We start from the raw sequence: 20,057 nt of genomic DNA on the forward strand, positions 1-20,057 counted from the left end.
TTTTCAGGGATGATGCTAATATCATTTGTGCATTGTATGAAGAATGTCAGTATCTAGACCAACTACAATAGGAATAATGTATGGCAGACTTTCTTAAATATGTATTGCAAGTTCGTTCCTATGGTGTTAACTATGCTTCAGAGTCTTAAATAAAGATAGTTTTTAAAGATTAAAAAAAATGCTGGACTCAGATGGGTACGAGTGATGAAATTTTATGATTTTTAATGGAAATGTTGATTTCTGAGTACAGATACAATCAGATTTAGATTAGTACAAAGTTGATAAATCACAGGCCCCCAACCTGATGAGAATCAAGGTGGTACACTAAACGAAATACAGGAATATTTGTTAGCTTCCAGAACATAGTCACAAAATAATGGCCTATCTTCTGGAAGCCCATGCCCTGGTAAAGGGCCAGGGCACTGTGTTGTATCATAGTTGTCTCAAGCACAACTTCACCATAGCCCTGGTTCCGAGCAAACTGGAGGACAGTCCTGACCAAGGCTTTTGCCATCCCTGCTCCTCGGTGCTCCATGGCCACTGATAGGTGAAACAGCTGGTGGTGGAGTCTCCACTGGCAAAGCACACACAGTACCCACCACCTGCCCCCCAGACTCAGCAACCCAGAAGCAGGAGTCAGATGTGCTCATGTAGGTTTTGGTGATGTCAGCCAGGTCAGTGCGCAAACATGTGAGCACATGCTGCTTCCAGGAGTATCTGGCAAGGAACCACAAGAAGAGGAGCAGAGTGAGGCTGGACATGACAGCCAAGAGCCAAGAGCCAGAGAACAGGAGTAGGGAGAGGGGCACCCCAAGCTCAAGCAGTAGGATTCCAGGCAGCTTCAGCATGTAGTGGAAGGTGGCAGGGACATGCTCAGCCATGCCTCTCGAGTACAAGTCCAGCACTGGATTTCGGTCACTCTCCTGGTAGATGCAGATGTGATAAGGAGCCATGGTACTGCTTCTGTGTCTAAAATTTTACAGTCCTGGAGACACATGAAAATCTGCCCATATGATTTCCCTGTAGTCCTACTGAAGAAAGAGAAAATGGTATGAAAACCCCAGGAACCCAGGCATCTGCCCAGGCACCATGGATGCTTTGCTCAATGTGTGGCCTTCTGTTATCATCCCAAAGAAAGCAGCCCACCACTGCCAGAATGTAGAGGACCACCTGAGTGACTGTCCTTGAAAGAAGAGCAGTTATCTCTATTTGGCTGTGCCCAATCTTATTTCCATGTATTGATATGTACAGAACTGGCTAGGATTTTTCTTCATCCCTTCAGTTGGCCTTAAGCAATACATATTGGACTAGCCGAGGTGCTGGTGGTGGTCTTTGAAGATGGCTCATGTGTTTCTCTGATAATCCACACCTGCTGCTCTTTAATATGAGCTGGGTTGAGACAGGACAAAGAGCCAATGCTCCATGCTGCCGGCTGGGATAGAGCCTCAAGATAGAGACTTTGATTTCCTGGGGCTTGAAAGATTACACATCAGAGCTGAAGCACTGACCCCAGAACATTAGAGACTATCTCAATAGTACAATGCAAATTACTTTTTCTGCATATTCTTCTCTTTGCACATCAGAGAGGTAAATGCAGGCCTCCCACCTAGCTGAGTTTACGGTACTCACCTACTTTCTGCAATTCTCAGTCATTCATCCTCAAGCCACTCCTCTTCCATGACTGACTAAAATCTGTGTGCAGTCCTGGGTCAAGCCCTTTGTTCTGGATAGCCATCACCATGGCTGGACTTAGGACCCCTTCACTCCCCATGAGTATAAATATGCTTTAGTGTCTGTATTCTTGCTGTGCATTGCACTGGAGTTGGTAAATTGGAAGTAACTTAATGGAATTCCAATAACTTATCCATGGTATTACAAATATAAACTTCCTGGACCTACATGAGAATTAAAAAGGGCTCTCTACACCAGAAGAAGGTGAGGGGCAAAAACACAGTACTGGAACACTGTTCCTCCCATTTTTTCCTCCCATTTGTAGCTGTGTGACCTTTGATATGTCACTCAATCTCCCTGGGCATGGATTGTTCATTTGCAGAACAGGGAAGAAAACAATGCCCCGCTTTGTAGATTTTTGAGGCTTTAACAGAAAAATTTTATGAAGTACAAGTATAGAACCTCCCCTCCACTACAACTGCATTATCTTATTTCTGGTTCTCTGAAGCTCTTGGTAAATTCAGATAGCACATGTGGTATCCAGACCTGGTGTGCGTGGCCCTTGGGTCCCTTTCTAAGGTCTATCTGTAGGAGGAATCCTGTATTATCCAGTAGATTTAGCAAAACCTCATTTGTCCTAGTATAAATGTATTGGTTGCTGAAAAGGTAAAATGTTTATGTACTCAAATGCCCAGTTTTGAGATTCCCCAAGACCCTTTGGATCTTTGGGACCACACTGAGAGGCCTGAATTTGAACCCCTGTCCTTTTACCTGATACCACTGAGCCAAGAGTGTGAAGAGTAGCCATAGCCTTCAGCTTCCAGAAGACTCTGAGGAGAGACTGTAGGATCTGCCCCACTTCTGGGCAGTAGCTCATTGGTTGGTTCAGGAATGCTTTTTAATCAACAGCAAGGTCCAGGAGCAGGAAGGTGCCAGAGTCGGCATATTTCATCTTTGTCTCACCTTTTGAACCCTGGGAATTATTGGTATAGGGACACAGGATCTGGAACAGCTCAACAGTCTTTGCCTTCATGACAGCTCTGGACCCTCATGCTGCCTCTTTCAGACCTCAGCACCTATTGTGTGACACACTCAGCCCTGTGCACTCTCTACCCTGGCTCCCTACACATGGCAGAAGCCTTGAAACTGCCTCTCACTGAAGCTTTCTTATCTCAGGGCAGTGTCCAGTTCACCTAGCTCAATAACAATGTCCTTCACAGCTACCTTTCTTCCCATAGTGTCATGTGATACAGACTCAGCCACCCAGAAATAGCAGTCACATACATTCTCTCCTCTGTTCAGATTTTCAACAACCCTGTGGACATCCCTGTTGTACAAGGTGTGTGCTTTATGCAGAGATGACATCCACCCCACAGGTAGTAGGGCAGTGGTAAGATTCTATGGGCCATGGTGGTGGCTCAGAGTAACCAGAGTAATTTCTTACACATTTAAGCTGAGAATATACCTCAGTAAAACAGGCAAGGCAAAGCAACAGCATTGTTCCCTCTCCATGGAAGACACCTATATGGAGGAATTGCTTCCCTTTCACAAATGTGCTCAATCCTTCCTGTGTGCAATAGCTTCACAGAACAGTGAAGACATTTCCCTTCTCTTCTTGAAACTCTGTGAAGAAGTAGGACAGAAAAATTTAACCTTTCTATACAGAAATTCCCCTGTTCTTGCTGTGTGGTGTTGGGAGCCATGGAAGCTAGGAAATTGATCAAATGTGTATAGGCAGAACTAGGCCTCAGTGCCTAAAGCAAACAAGCTACCTCAGTCCTGAGATAAACTTCCTATCTGAATAAGGTCAGTTATTAGTCACTGGGAAACCTTGTGTCACATGTTACTAACTTTGCAAAAATGTAAATAAACATAGGTTTTGTTGTGCATTGAGTTAGTCTTGCCTACTAGGCAGATGGGTGACCACTCAGCCCAGCTTTTGTCTTATTGTCTATTCTATCTTTTCTCATTCCTGCTGCCATTTCTCCCTGGGTAGAACTGATCCAACTGAGACCAACAGATTCCTACAGTGTGGCAAGGGACAATGAACACTTGGGATGTGGCAGAGATGCAGTGATGTGTCATCTTCCACAGAAGGAGCTCCTCATGAGATTTCAGTGTCAGATCCAACCAACCCCAGGCCCTGCAAGTGTGTGGGAGAGCACCTGCTCTGTCCACACCCACCGGTCCAAGCCAATGCCTGCTGCATGAGAGGACTTTCCCTGCGCTTTCTGGACCTCCTCCGTCCTCCAGAACCAGCACAGCCTGCCCTGGAATGAGAACTTCTGCCACGTTCTTGGGAGACCTGCAAACCTGCCAAAATCCAGGACCAGTGAGTGTGTAGGAGAGTTTCTGAGCTCTCCTGCCCCTGCCCAAACCTCTCCAGACCCAGCCCAGGCCTGGCATACAGGCCTGGGGTGAAACCTTGGAGCTAAAGTCCCTGCAGTGAGACTAGGGTCAAAACCACACAGCTAATCCAGGAAGAGAACATCTTACCAGAAAGGCATAGCAGGATCACCTCCAAGGGCAACAACAGGAAGGAGCTGAGCACAGTAGCCAGACCCAAGCTAGGCACAAGAAATTGCATGAACTAGAACCTCGCATATCAATACCTGAATTTCATGAGGTGATAAGGATATAACTCCCCCAAAGATCTACACCAAAGCTCAGAGGTCAGTGCTATAGGAAATGATAAAGACAAGGAGCAAAGTGCAATATCAGGCTTTGAGTTTATCCAGAACAAGTGCAGAGGACACTAGCTCAGCTGAAATGTATGAATTAATAGCATGGGAAGCAAAGAAACAGCAGAAAGTTATAGAGGAACTCAGAGCAGAATTAATTTCTGGAGCAAAAAAGAAATCTCTGCATTCATAACATCTGAACTAAAGAATCAAATACAGAAACATATGCAGGAAACACAATGCCCACCCAGAACAAGTGCAGAGGACACTAGATCAGCTGAAATGTATGAATTAATAGCGTCGAAAGTAAATAAGCAACAGCAGAAAGGCATAGAGGAACTCAAAGCAGAATTCATTTCTGAAATAAAAAAAGAAATCACTGAATTCATAGCATCTGAACTAAAGAACCAAACAAGGAAACATATGAAGGAAACCCAATCTGAAAAAAATTCTGCAGTAAAAGAATTAATAACTGCTCTAAAGAAGATATTGATAAAAAAAAATAAAGGAGATTTAAAGAATGATGGATTCCTTGAATGAGCAACACAGGAAAGAAATACATCATGTGAAGCAGAGTCAAAGAGATGTAGAGGAACTTAAAATATCAATCACAAGCCTGCAAAACTGTTTGAGTGAAAGTGAAGACAGAGTTTCAGATCTTGAAGAAGCTAGTGAAAGGTGCAGCTAGTGCAAAGGTGCAGCTAGTGAAAAGGTAAGAAAAGATCTGTTAAAAACAACTAGGATGTAGGAAAAAATAACTCATCACCTGCAAGACGATACAAAGATGAACAATGTGAGACTAATATACATCAATGAAAAAGATGGAATCAATACAAATGATGGGAAAAGATTATGGGCAGAAGTAATAGCGGAAAACGTCCCAAATATGAGGAAACAATCTGACATTCAGGTAACCGAAGCATACAGAATGCTAAATAACTTCGACCCAATTAAAAATACACCGAGACATATCATAGTCAAGATCCCAGAAATCCAGCACAAGAATAACATACTGAAAGCCACTAGAGAAAAGAAGCAGATCACATTCAAAGGAAAACCCATCAGAATTATGGCCAACTTCTCTTCACAAACCATGAAGACAAGAAGAGCATGGAGCAGAGTACTACAAATTCCCTATGAAAACAAATTCCAGCCCAGACTACTATACCCTGAAAAACGCTCTTTCAAGTTTGATGGAGGAATGAAATACTTCCACGACAAAGAACAACTGAAGAATTTCATGATGACAAAGCCAACCCTACACAGGCTACGGAAAAATGTTCTAGAGAGGGACCAAAATCATCAGAACTACACCATGAGAACAGAAGGAACACACTAAATAGGGCAAACAATTAAACACAAGAAAAAAAGGAGTAAACAACAGCAGGTAAATGACATGTCAATCATAAGTCAACATATTTCAATTATAACCATCAATGTGAATGAACTCAATACACCAATTAAGAGAAAGAGATTGGCACAGTTAGGAAACAATATGCTGTTTACAAGAAACAAACTTAACTCATAAAGAAATTCATAGGCTGAAAGTCAAAGGATGGAAAACAATACTACATGCCCAGCACCTCAGAAAAAAGCAGGGGTAGCAATCCTGTTCTCAGACAGTCTCAACTTGAAACCAAGAATGATCAAATGAAATAAAGAAGGCCACTATATACTGGTTAGGGGAAAAATTCAAAAGGAAGAGGTAACACTCATAAATATGTATGCACCAAACACGGGAGCATGAACTATATAAGACAAACGTTAATTGACATAAAATATCTAATATCCAATAGCACAATCTTAACAGGAGACCTTAACACTCCTTTATCCCATAAAGATAGGTCAACCAGATAAAAAATTAAGAAAGAAGTAGCAGAACTGAACCAGAGCTTGGAACAAATGTACTTGGTAGACATAAACAGGGTGTTCCACCCAATTACAACTGAATACACATTTTTTTTCAGCTGCACATGAGTCATTTCCTAAAGTAGACCACATATTAGTCCATAGGTCATGCTTAAATATATGCAAGAAAACAGAAATTATCCCATGCATATTATTGAACCACAGTGCAACTAAACTGGAAATAAGTGACAAAAGAAACCAGAAAATCCCCCTAAATACATGGAAATTGAACAACACCCTACTCAGCAATCAATGGGTCACAGATGAAATTAAACAACAAATGCAACAATATCTACAATTCAATGAAAATTCAACCACAACTTCTCAGAATTTATGGCATGCGATGAAAGCAGTTCTCAGAGGGAAATTCATAGCTGTAAACTCAGATATAAGGAAAAGAGAATGGGAACAAATAAACACCCTAATGCTGCACCTCCAACATCTAGAAAAGGAAGAGCAAACCAAACCCAGAGCCCAAAGACAGCAAGAAATCATAAGGATTAGAGCAGAAATTAATTCAATTGAGACAAAGAAAACAATTCAAAGAATTAACAAAGCAAAAAGCTGGTTCTTTGAAAGATTAAATAAAATCGATAAGCCCCTAGCTAACCTTATCAAACAGAGGGAAAAAAATTCAAATACAAGCAATAAGGAATGAAAAGGGTGTAATTACCACAGACTCAGTGGAAATTCAGAAGATTATCAATAGCTACTTTGAGAATCTTTACTCTCACAGAACAGAAGACACAAAAGAAATAAACAGATTTCTAGAAAGGTACAAATTACCACAATTGAATCAACAAGATATAACCACTCTCAATAGCCCAATAATAGCCAATGAAATACGAGATGTAATAAAAAGCCTGCCGACAAAGAAAAGTCCAGGTCCTCATGGATTCACAGCTGAATTCTACAAGAAATTTACAGAAAATGTAGTCCCTATATTCCTCAAACTCTTCCATGAAACTGAAAAGGAAGTAATCCTCCCAAAATCATTCCTCAAGGCAAATATTATACTGATACCAAAACCAGGGAAAGATGCAACTAAGAAAGAGAACTACAGGCCAATCTCCTTCATGAACACAGATGCAAAAATCCTCAATAAAATACTAGCAAATAGAATACAGCAAATCATCAAGAAGATCATACACCATGACCAGGTAAGATTCATTCCAGGGATGTAAGGATGGTTCAATATTTGAAAATCTATAATGTAATACACTATGTCAATAGAGTGAAAACTAAAAACCACATGATCATCTCAATTGATGCAGAAAAGGCTTTTGACAAAGTCCAACACTCATTCATGTTCAAAGTCCTACAGAAAATTGCAATAGATGGCCTCAACTTCAATCTGGTAAAAGATATTTATGAAAACCCAATGGCTAACATAATTCTAAATGGGGAAAAACTGAAATCTTTTACTCTTAGATCTGGTACAAGACAAGGATGCCCTCTATCACCACTCCTATTCAATATAATTCTAGAATCATTAGCTACAGCCATTAGACAAGAGAAAGAAATAAAAGGAATAAGAATAGGCAAAGAAGAAGTTAAATTATCATTATTTGCAGATGACATAATACTTTACTTGGAAGACTCAAAAAACCCCACCAACCAGCTACTAGAATCAACACAGAAATTCAGTAGCATAGCAGGTTATAAAGTCAATACCCAAAAGTCAATAGCATTCCTCTACACAGACAACAAACACACTGAGAGGGAAATTAGGGAAACAATACTTTTTACAATAGCACCGAGGAAAAGGAAATACCTTGGAATTCATCTAACTAAAGATGTTAAAGATCTTTTCAAGGAAAATTACAGTACTCTTAAAAAAGAGATTGTAGAGGATTTCAGAAAATGGAAAGATATTCCATGCTGCTGGATAGGAAGAACCAACATCGTGAAGATGGTGATACTCCCAAAATTGTTGTACAGAGTTAATGCAATTCCTATCAAATTGCCATGAACATACCTCCCAGACCTAGAGAAATCAATCCTAAAATTTATTTGAAAACAAAAAAAGACCGAGAATAGCAAAGGCAATCCTGGCCACCAAAGAAAAGGCAGGAAGCATTACAATTCCTGACTTGAAATTATACTACAAAGGTACTGTGATAAAATCAGCATGGTATTGGCAATGAAATAGACCTGAGGATCAATTGAATAGATTAGAAGATGCAGAGACCTCTATGAACACATTCAGCCACCTGATCTTCGACAAAGGGGTCAAACATGCTTATTGGAAGAAAGATATCCTCTTTAATAAGTGGTGTTGGAAAAACCGGCTTTCTACATGCTGAAAACTAAAACTTGACCCAGGTCTATCACCACGCACTAAGCTAAAGTCAAAATGGATTAAAGAGTTGAACATTAAAACAGAAACACTAAATCTCTTGGATGAGAAAGTAGGAGGAACTCTTGAAGACATAGGGATAGGCAAAGAGTTCATGAACAAAAATTAAATCGCACAGGAAACACTTGAAAGAATTAAGAATTGGAACCACATTTTACTGAGAAGTTTTTACATATCAAAAGAAATTACCCACAAAGTGAAGAGACAACCCACAAATTTTGAAGAAATCTTAACTAATAAGCACTCAGTCAAAGGTCTGTTCTCTAGAACTTTTAAAGAACTAAAATACATTAGGGCCCCTAATTTTAAGGACCCAATCCAAATGGGCATCCGAGATAAACACACACTTCTCAGAGAATGAAATTAATGAAGTGAATAAATATATGAAAAATGCTCCACATCACTAGCCATTCATAAAATGCACATTAAAAGAACACTAAGATACCATTTCACCCCACAAAGAATGGCTACCATAAACAAATCAACAAAGAACAAATGTTGGAGAGGTTGTGGGGAAAGGGAACCCTTCTCCACTGCTGGTGGGAATGTAGACTGGTGTAACCATTATGGAAATCAGTGTGGAGACTCCTTAAGAAACTAGGACTGGAAATCCCATTCAAACCAGCTATCCCCCTACTGAGAATTTTCCCAGAGGAACTGAAAACATCATACCATAGTGATATATGTGTACCTATGTTTATAGCAGCACAATGTGTGATAGTCAAATCTTGGAAACAACCAAGATGCCCATCACATGTGTAATGGTTGAAAAGGATGTGATATTTTTATACAATGGAGTATTATTCAGCTTTAAAGAATGATAAACTTGAAGCATTTATATTTAAGTGGATGCCACTTGAAGATATACTCATAAGTGAAATAAACCCGGTGCACATGTGTAAATATCATATAGTCTCCCTAGTAAAAAACTTAAAAGAAGAAATACAAATAGAAAGGTATAACACAACTAAAAGGAAAGCAAGTACTTGGGGACTGGACAATGAGGACAAGGTAAGGAGAAAAGCTGGGAAACAGGACAGGGACAAAGCTGTACACTTGTGTGCACAAGACGGGCAAGGCAATGATCCTGAGAAACATCAGCAGGCTTTTGAAACTAGCAGTTAATTGGTAGGATTCTCAACCTGACTAACTATATATGCTGATACCTATGAGCCAAGCAACTGCACTGAAGATAGCAATGTGTAATAGAAGGGTCACGCTTGGAATGCCTGTCATTCTGGTCTCCTAATTACATGCTTCTTGTCATGACATACCAATTATTACCATACTGTCTCACAAGTAAAGGGTTTTTTTTTGTTTGTTTTTCTTTTCTTAAATGTGTAGTAAATGAAGAAAAGGACACAAACAAACAAAAAAAATGTTACAGGACTGTACCGCTACAATGCTGTATATCATTAGATTTCTAAATTTCTGTGTAAAATATGTGTTTATTCCTATTTTTAAATTTTTTTCTTCATATTCTGTAAGGACTTAATTTCACGTCAATACTTTATGCAAGATACCTGTTCCACATTATACCTAAGATGTTTGATATTTAGACAGATAGTTAGGGTAAACCAAACTGCATATGTTGCAGGATAATAAAAAGCTTCTCTTATGGAGGGTTAACAACCTAAGTTTGCAGATCAAAAATTGGAGAAAAGGAATGGCTGCAAGATCCACCAACATTTTGGCCCTAACCTTTCAAGGTCAATGAAGACTGAGGACATAGGAGAACCCATACTGTAACATCATGTAACTCAGTTGTGCCCCAAATTTTCTCATCAAGGAGATTATGGAGCCACAGAGGAATGTGATCGATGATGTATATATAGTGTGCCTAAGGACAGTCACATGGAGAGAAAACATTCTCTCAGGCTTTCACATAGAGCAAATTGGTCAAGCAATGGCCGTGACTCATCCACATGGCTGACACTGACAAAGGACCTACAAACTGCCGTATAGGGTTACACGATAAATCCTGAGGGTACTTGGCTGACCTTTTCAGATACCAAAGTTACATTTCTTGTTATATAGGTCTTGCTCTATCTTGGTCTTAACCATCCAGCAGAACAGTATAAAAACAAGGTATATAAAGTAAAGCCATTATTAATATGCTGAGCTGTAAAGGTTCTACTCAACAACTTCTGCGGATAACCCTCTACTATTGTGGACTACTGGACTGTGTTGGATTGTTTTGCTGAATGCAAACACCTATAATATTTAGATGCCAATAGAATACCCATCTCTAACAGGACTGAACTGGAGAGGTGGGATACAGAGGAGGGACCATTTTTTATTTGTATATACAGAATAGATTGGATATATATACAGCTACTTTTGCTTAATTCAATGAGAAGAAAGATTTTTAGTAATAGTGTTTGGACAGGATATCCTGTTTGCTTCTTATACTGTGGATAACCACTAAGATGATAACAATGTACAATGTATTAATCATTGAAACTGTCCTATTAATCAGCTTTGAAATGTATCATTGATATTTATCAATAAAGTAAAATAAATGAGATTTCAGTGTATGGATGCAGGTGGGTGCCCTCCAAGCTGTACTAAGAGCCAGGAAAAGCAGATACCTGGAAGCAGGCCTCACTGGACAGTGTGATGCCCTTTCAGGCTGAGGAATAGAGGCCTGAACACAGAAGAAACATAGAGTTTGGGGGAAGGGAGGCCAACCAAATTGATCTTGGAGGGAGTAGGTGAGAGCACCTGCAGGTCTTCACAGGCTGTGTGTTGTGGAGTTTATTACAGGAGGAAGGAAAGTCATTACTACCTTTATCAGGGAGCTAAATAAACATGGTGTGAAGTATGTATGTCTGTCTGTTCATCACTCTTTCCACACCTGAAGCATGAATCAGAGAAGTTGGAGTAGAAAGATGTAACCTGGAAAACAATGATCCTGGAAAGAAACTGGTACTCAGACATGGGTGTGCAGTGCAGAGAATACCTGGTCAGGAGTACCCATTGTGAACTGATATACAGTCTATTCCAATTCTCATTGCAGAAACCTTAACAATGAAGTCAGACACAAGTGAAAGAGATTGTTGGAAGGTTATGTTTGCCAAACAACTTCTGCACCAATGGGCTCATTGAACTGGGTGCTTTTCCAAGTGCTAAAAAGGACTCACATACATTAGCAAGGACCTATTACAGACAGCAGTGGCTTGTCCACTGTGAGAGAGTGAAGATGGTGAAATCTGTGCCACCTGGAGGTACAACTGGAGGCAGAAGCAGGAGTTAGAATAACTTAAAGGAGCATGAACAGGAGGAAAGGGTCAAAGAGGACAGCCAGGACTGTGTCAAGAACACTTAGGACACAGGCTAGAGTCCTGGTTGGGATGGATGGGGATTTGCCTGTAGGTGCTGCTTTACACTTCCTCTGACTAAAATAGGAACTGGGGCAAAAATTGGTGCCCAGTGAGCCCAGAGGAAGCTGCTGAAATTGGAGATCTTTGACTTCTGATCTCAGTTCAAGGGTAGGGGTTACCATTAATTTTTGTGCATGACTTCATTACTTATAATTTTGATTGATTTATGAACCACTGTGCACTATTATGAGCCATTTCCTATATGGGGTTCTCTCAATCCACAGAGATTAGGCAGTAGGTGCTATGCACAGTAATTAAGTAAATCTGACAAGAGATGGCCCTAGATTATAAATACTCTAAGCCTCCACTTCCCACAACTCTGGTTGAGCTTATGGGACAGGCAAATACAAGAAGTAGACCCTGTAATGATGGACAATTGGAAAAGAACTAGGGGATCAAAGAACACGTTACAATATTAGGATCACTGAACTCAGTGCATTTCTCATTGATTGTAGAAATAAGTGATATAATCTGTGTCACTCCAGTTACTTTCCACAAGAAAGTATATTTTTTATGTTAATATAAACAAAATTGCACCTGTCACATGGTCTGGCTTATATCAATATGTCTCTATATATCCATATCTATGTATATCAATAGATAGATAGATAGATAGATAGATAGATAGATAGACAGACAGACAGACAGACAGACAGACAGACAGACAGACAGACACCAAATGTATACACATTTCAGGGAAAAAGTAGTGTGATTTTTTTTCAACAAATGGTATTATACATATGTGGAGAACCCTAGAGGATGTTATGTATTACAGAAAACCCACTGCATTGCTGGTCCAAGGCATATAATAATCAAGATTCCAGAATCTCAGCACAAGAACAGAATATTAAAAGCTGCTACAGAAAAGAAACAAATCACTTATAAAAGAAACCCTATGAGAAACATAGCAGACTTCTCAACACAAAGTTGAAGTCTCAACACAACTCTCTCCTTAGGTAAAAGAGATCTTAGAATGAAATATTTTAAGTCAACAACAAATACAATTTCCAAGCCTGACTTGTTTACCCTGCAATATTATCTCTCAGTATCGATGAAGAAATAAGGTACTTCCTGATAAAGAATATCTGAAGAAATTTATGAGTACCAAACCAGTTATCAAAATGTTCTGAAGGATATTCTACAACACGACAAGGAAGGCAATTCTAAGAATCTCAATAGAATGAATCCACCACGCAAGGCAAGCAATTAAACAGAAAGAAAAATAAGAGAATGATGAATAGGAAAATAATATGATGAGAAGGAAAAGTTGTCTCAGTTACTTTTCTCTCATTGCTGGGACAAAATACCTGACACCCAATATTAAGAAAGGAAAGATTTATTCAGCTCACAGTTAGTGGAGTTTTCAGTCCATATTCAGCTGGATCCAAGGAAGACCTACATATGACAGACGGCAGCAGTTCATGGCAGTGGAATACAGCAAAACAGCAAGAGCAAGTGGGAGGTATAGTGTTAACAATGGCTACTGACAGCAAATCTCTCTCCTTCTTATATTTCCTTCAGGCTATCTGCCCCCTGGCTGTGTGTAGCATTCATACCCATAATTCCAGCAGTACTCAGACCCATATTTCCAGTCTTGGATCATGAATTAATCACAAACTCTAGAACTATGCCCCATGACTGCATGAGGCTTTTGGGGGACAACTAGACACAAACCATAACAAAAGTCAATAAGTGTCATTTATAGCCATCAATGTCAATGGTCTCAATTCACTAATCAAAGGAAACAGGTTGGAAGAACGGATCAAGAATAAACAATATGCTGCCTATAAGAAACACATGTGACTCAAAAACAAAAGCATAGAGTGAAAGTCAAAGGATAGAAAACACTATTTCATGCCACAGGAATCTGGAATACATCAGGATGAACTAATCTATTTGCAGACAAGTGGATTTGAAGCCAAGAGTGATAAGAAGAGGAATAGAAGGTCATTAAATGCTTATTAAGGGAATAATCGGGGCTGGAGAGATGGCTCAGTGGTCTAAAGCACCTACTTGGAACAAGCTTGGCAAAGCACAGGGACCACGGTTCAATCCCCCAGTACCACATGCCAGCCAGCCCCGCCCCCTGGTGGGCTGAGCTGGCCACACACACACAATAAATAAATGTAAAAAATAAATAAATAAATAAATAAATAAACAGCGGAATATAATTTTTTTTAAAAAAAGGAATAATCAAGGAGAAGATATAATAATCATGAATATGTATGCAACAGATCCCAGCACACTCAACTATATAAAACAAATACTAATTGATAAGATCAAGTAAACAAAAAATTAACAAAAGAATATGAGAACTCAACCTAACCTTTGAACAAGTGGACTTAGTTGATATCTACAGACTCTTCTACCCAACAACAGCAGCATACACATTCCTTTTAGCAGCATGAAGATCTTCTTCTTCAAAATATACCACATACTATCTCATTGAACATGCTTACAGAAATGCAAACTAATTGAGATTATCCTATGCATATTATTATATAATAGTGAAATTAATTTAGAAATCAATGGCAAAGGAAATCTCCAAAATGTCATAAACACATGGAAATGAAATAATACTCTCCAACAACCAATGGGTTACAGAGGAAATCACACATTTTCTACAATTAAATGATAATGACAATATAACATAGAACTTATGGGACACAGTTAAAGCAGCAATATGGCCATACTATTTGGTGTTTTTTTTTTTTTTTTTTTTTTTTTTTGCGGAACTAGGGATTGAACTCAGGCCCTTGCGCTTGCCAGGGAAGCGCTTATTCTGCTGAGCCATCTCCCCAGCCATGACCATATTATTTGAAAGTGGAACTTACAGCCCTTGCATTCTGGCTTTCCTGTAACCATATCTGTTATCTTTTTTGAGTGTCACATGTACTCATCTCCACTGCAGCTGACTTCAAGAGGCTTGGCTAGGATTATTTGGCTGCTCCTTAAGATGAGATCCTGGGTTGTTGGTCTCTAGAAAGCAAGCCTGTGACTGCAACACAGAAGCTGATATGATTCGGAGATAATGTGTGGGATGTACTAAGGGCCTGATCTTCCAGGAAGGCAAAATTTGTTTAACATGAATGTACACATAGACAATATAATGGTGTTAATGGTTCAGAATACCATTACCTTCAACCTGAGACAATGACCTGCCTTGGTGGCTCTGTGCTCACACATGGGATCACATTTTACACACAATGCATATCTGCACATGAATGTACACACATGTACATACACAGGTTTTTCAATTAACTAGGTTAATTTAAGAGAAATTCTAGAGCAATATATATATAGAGAGAGAGCAAATATATATATATATATATATATATATATATATATATATATATTTGCTCTCTCTCTCTCTCTCTCTCTCTCTCTATATATATATATATATATATATATATATTTTTTAAGAACCAGGGATTGAACTCAGGCCCTTGCACTTGCCAGGCAAGCACTTATTCTACTGAGCTATCTCCCCGGCCCCTCTAGAGCAATATTTATGGCAAGAGCCCAAAGCATTGTTTTGGTACTGCAGTGTTCACAGGGGACTCGCTGTTCAGGTTGTCTCAGATCTTATGGCAGAAGTTCATCCTTCCCATTAGAGAGTCACTTTATGAAGCTCCCCTTGACCTTTCTGAGACTTTATCATGCCTTGCCCCTAAATTTGGACACAGTAATGTGCCCCTCCTCAGAATACTTTAGGAAGATGTGTGAAGCCCCATCATCAGAATGTGCCCCACTCAAGGAGCAGCAGGGAAGAACCACTCAGAGTGGCAGGCCCTCCTTCCTGGATGTGGGTGACAAACAGACATGGAAGCCTGGAGCAATTCAGGGTACACCTTCCAACCTCCTCCTATGTCTTCCCTGTGTTGCCTGCAGAAGGGATCTGTCCAGGATGAACACTCTGTTACCAATATTAGACTTGAGGCCATAATAAGCTTGGTTTCAACTCTAGCTTATAAGAAGCTTCCTGGCAATGTGATAGCAGGTGTACAGATACACTGAGAGAGACAAAGGCTTAAATCCCATTGATGATCAGACTGCAAGCACAATGAAGTGCTTCCTCCTCTTCCTCCTCCTCCAAAGTCATTATTTCCAATCTGATTCTCCCTCCTTCTCACCAAAGTCTGCCATTGCTGAGCCCATCAAAGTATGGGAATGGGTGGACAAAGGCTAAATATTCCAGGCCAAAGGAACATCATGCTATGAGGCCTGCATTAGAACGAGAGCTACAGAGCACCTGAATAAGGTGGGAGTCCAGGACCGGAGCAGGGAAGACCAGGCTGCTGAGCAGAGGCTGGGATCCAGGAACAGAGGATCTATCCCTGGAGGCAGAATCCAACAGTTAGGAATTGAAGCCTTAGACAGCCTTCCCAGTTCTCAGGCTATCCTATCACATCACTGTGACAGCTTTTACATTCTCAATCTTTATAGCTACTCAGCACCTCTGGCCTCTGACCCCTGAAGGACCTGACCATATCTATCTGGATTGAGTAAAACCATTTCCTTTGACTGAATAAATGCTGCAAAGCACAGGAACCATTCTGGCCTCTTCCCTCATATCCCAACCCAACCACCTGCTCATGCAGAACTGTTCCAGGAGACATCAGGCTTAATGGAAGAGAAGGTCAGGGAGATTCCACAGATTCTTCCCACCACAGAGGGGCTGTCAAGCCCTGACAAGAAACTGGAACCAGTGCTCAGGAAGTGTTATGGTTTGTGTGTAGATGTCCCCACAAAGTCTCATGCAATCATGGGTCAGGCTTCTAGAGGTTTTTCTAACTCATGGTCCCATGTTGGGATTATTGGTGTAAGTGCTACTTCCAACGTAGGGTAGATAGCCTGCATACAATGTAAAGGAGAGAAAGAGGCTTCCTTTCTGCTTTTCCTTTTTTGCTCTTGCTGCTTTTGCTGTTTTCCACGTCCATAAACTGTTGCCTCTGCCACATGACACCCTGCCTTGAAGCCAGCTGATTATGGACTGCAACTTCCGCAGACTCTGAACTAAATAAACCTTTCCAGGGGTTGGGGAGATGGCTCAGTGAAATAAGCGCTTTCCTCGCAAGTGCAAGGGGCTGAGTTCAATCCCTGGTTCTGCAAAAATAAACTAAATAAACAAATAAACCTTTCCTTCCTTAATTATGGGTATCAGGTATTTTGTCTCAACAAGAGAAAAGTAACCAAGACGGAACTTGGAACTGGGAGCAGGGCCATTGCCGTGACTGCACCTGATCATGTGGTTAAAGAACCTTTGTGAATGGCCTATGGAAAGAGTTTGGAAATTTTCAGAGATTTTACCAGAAAAGAGTAGTTCTGGAATATATTAGCTCTTCTGTATGGGAGATTCTGCTCAGAACTCAAAAGACCAGAAGACTGATAGATCCTGCTAGTAAAGACAAGGTTCTGGAGATTTCTTCAGGGAAGAAAGATTGCATTGATTGTTGGATTCCAGATAAAGTATGTTATGGCTTGGCAGAAAATTTGTCTGCAATTTGCTTGTGTCCAGAGACTTTGCCTGAGACTGAGATTAAGGGCGGCAGACTGATTAATCCGGAAAAAAAAAAAAAGTCAAGTCTATTAAATGTTAAGGCAATCACATGACTACTGTGGGAAGTTTTTAGTCAGATTTATGTTGAGAATCAAAAGCAAGGAGCCCAGTAGGATGATTTAAAATGCTGTGAGTTTGGCCAGAAAAGAAGCTCCAGGAAAGCTGTGTATTGCAAAGATGGAACTGAGGAGATCCCAATTGCTAAGAAGGAAAAGGAAAATATACAAGATGGCCTCAAGGCATCACAAAAAGCAACATGTCCCACTGTTTGCAGTCTCAAAACTGTAAAGGTGAGGGGAAAAAAACTGCAGAGTATTATGTGTCAGAATGGCAGCAACACAGAAAATCTGTTGCTCAGAATCAGGTTCAGAGTGCTCAGCAATCCAGAACTTTACCCCTACAACCAAGAGAAAAGGAAGTCTGGCCACTCGTCCAGCTGGTAGCAGACCTTGGCATCATCCATATGGTGCTGGTTTTAGGTGCACAAAGAATGCAAGGGTTTTGAGGTTAAGAAGGCTTCCACCTAAGCCAGGCAAGGGATATAGCTCAGCAGCTCAAGTGCCTGCCTGGCAAGTGTAAGATTGTGAGTTCAATTTCTAGTACCAATAAATAAATAAACAAACAAAGAAATAAATAAAACTTTCATCTAGATTTCAGAAGAGATCTTGGAAAGCCAGGCATTGTGCTCCCTGAGAGGGCAGTATGTGAAACTGTGAATGAGAAGCAAAAAGTGCAGTGGAGAACCCAGAAACATGGAAAATCCAGTGACATGAACCATCTAAGTGTCAAGATCTGTTGGTCTCAACGTGGTTTGCTGTACCCAGGGAGAAACAGTGGCAGGAATGAGGAAAAGATAGACAAGAAGAGCTGGGTTAGGTGGTGGCTCCTAAGGGCCTTTATTTACACTGTTACAAAGTTGCAAGTCACAAGGTTGTCTAGCAACCAACAGCTCACAAGGTCCTGGCAGGAAGTTTTTTTTTTTAATTGAGAAATAAATATGAATGAGACAGTTTCACAGCTGATTAGTAGGACAGTTTTGCCAGGCAGGATGTTTTTCTCAACACTGAGATAGCTTGACTGCTTTGCTCAATCCTTGCATCTTTCCTTAGATGTTGGGAGCCACTGAAAATGAAAATGATCCCATGTGGGAGGGTAGGATGAGATCTCATTGCCTAAAGCAGTCATTTTAATATCACAGGTGTGTGAATTCAGCAAGACATTCCAAAATAGTCCAGTAGTTCCACAATTGTGGGTTTTCTGTATGACTGGCAATGTCAGAAGTTGTTGACTTGAGCCTTTTACAGCTCAGCATAATAATATGTCTTTACTTTTTATACCTCATTTTTATACTTTTCTGCTGGATGGTTAAGACCAAGATAAAGCAAGACCTACATAACAAGAATTGTAGCTTTTGTATCTGATAAGGTCAGTCATATCCCCTCAGAATTTATTCTGAATCCCTGTTCCACAGTTTGTAGATCCTTTGTCAGTGACAGCCATGTAGATGAGTCATGGCCATTGCTTGACCAATTTGCTCCCTGTGAAAGCCTGAGAGAGTGTTTTCTTTCCATGTTAGTCTCCTTAGACACACTCTACATCATAGATCACTTTCCTCTGTGGCCCCATTACCTCTTTGATCAAAAAATTTGGGACACAACTGAGTTACATGGTGCTACAGTATAGGTTCTCCTATGTCCTGAGTCTTCACTGACCTTGGAAGGTTAGGGCCAAAGTTTTGGCTGTCCTTGTAGCCCTTCTTTTTCTCTAATTTTTGGTCTGAAAACTTAGGTTGTCAACCCTCCAGAAGAGAAGCTTAATGATATTATTACCCTATAACATATGCAGTTTAGATTAATCTCATTATCAGTCTAAATATCAAACATCTTAGGTATAACATGGAACAGGTATTTTTCATCAAGTATTGATATGTTAAACTTTAAGTTACTACAGGATATGACAAAAAAATTTAAAAACTTGAAATACATTTTTAAAAATAGGAATAAACAATTGCATATTTTTACACACGTTTAGAAATCTACCCATTTACAGCATTGTAGCAGGACAGTCCCACAACACACCTCTTCCTGTCTCCTGCCTTCATTCACCACCCCCTTCCTTTTTAAACAAACATCTACCTGAGAGACAGCATGGCAGCAGCCAGCACGTCATGACAAGCAGCACATATTCAGAAGACTAGAATAACAGGCACTCCAACCATGATGCCACTATTACACATTGTCATCTTCAATGCAGTTGAAGTTCACAGCTATCAGCATATACCCTTAGTTAGGGTAAGAATCCTGCCAATTAACTGCTAGCTTCAAAAACCTTCTGAAGATTCTCAGAATCATTGCCTTACCCATCTTGTACATATATTTTCTTGTACATATTTGTCCTAGCTTTTTTCCTTGCTCTGTCTTCATTGTCTAGTCAAATCCTCACTTTCCTTTTAATTGTGTTATACCTTTCTATTTGTATTTGCTCTTTTGAGTTCT

At 40.1% G+C, this 20,057-nt stretch overlaps 1 pseudogene; it reads right to left on the minus strand.

The window, feature by feature from the left end:
• Positions 1–238: 238 nt before the first annotated feature.
• Positions 239–3,084, minus strand: LOC101565639 (annotated as a pseudogene).
• Positions 3,085–20,057: the final 16,973 nt, after the last annotated feature.

Source organism: Octodon degus, unplaced genomic scaffold (genome assembly GCF_000260255.1).
Source record: "Octodon degus isolate 3935 unplaced genomic scaffold, OctDeg1.0 scaffold00058, whole genome shotgun sequence".
Classification (NCBI taxonomy): Eukaryota; Metazoa; Chordata; class Mammalia; order Rodentia; family Octodontidae; genus Octodon; species Octodon degus.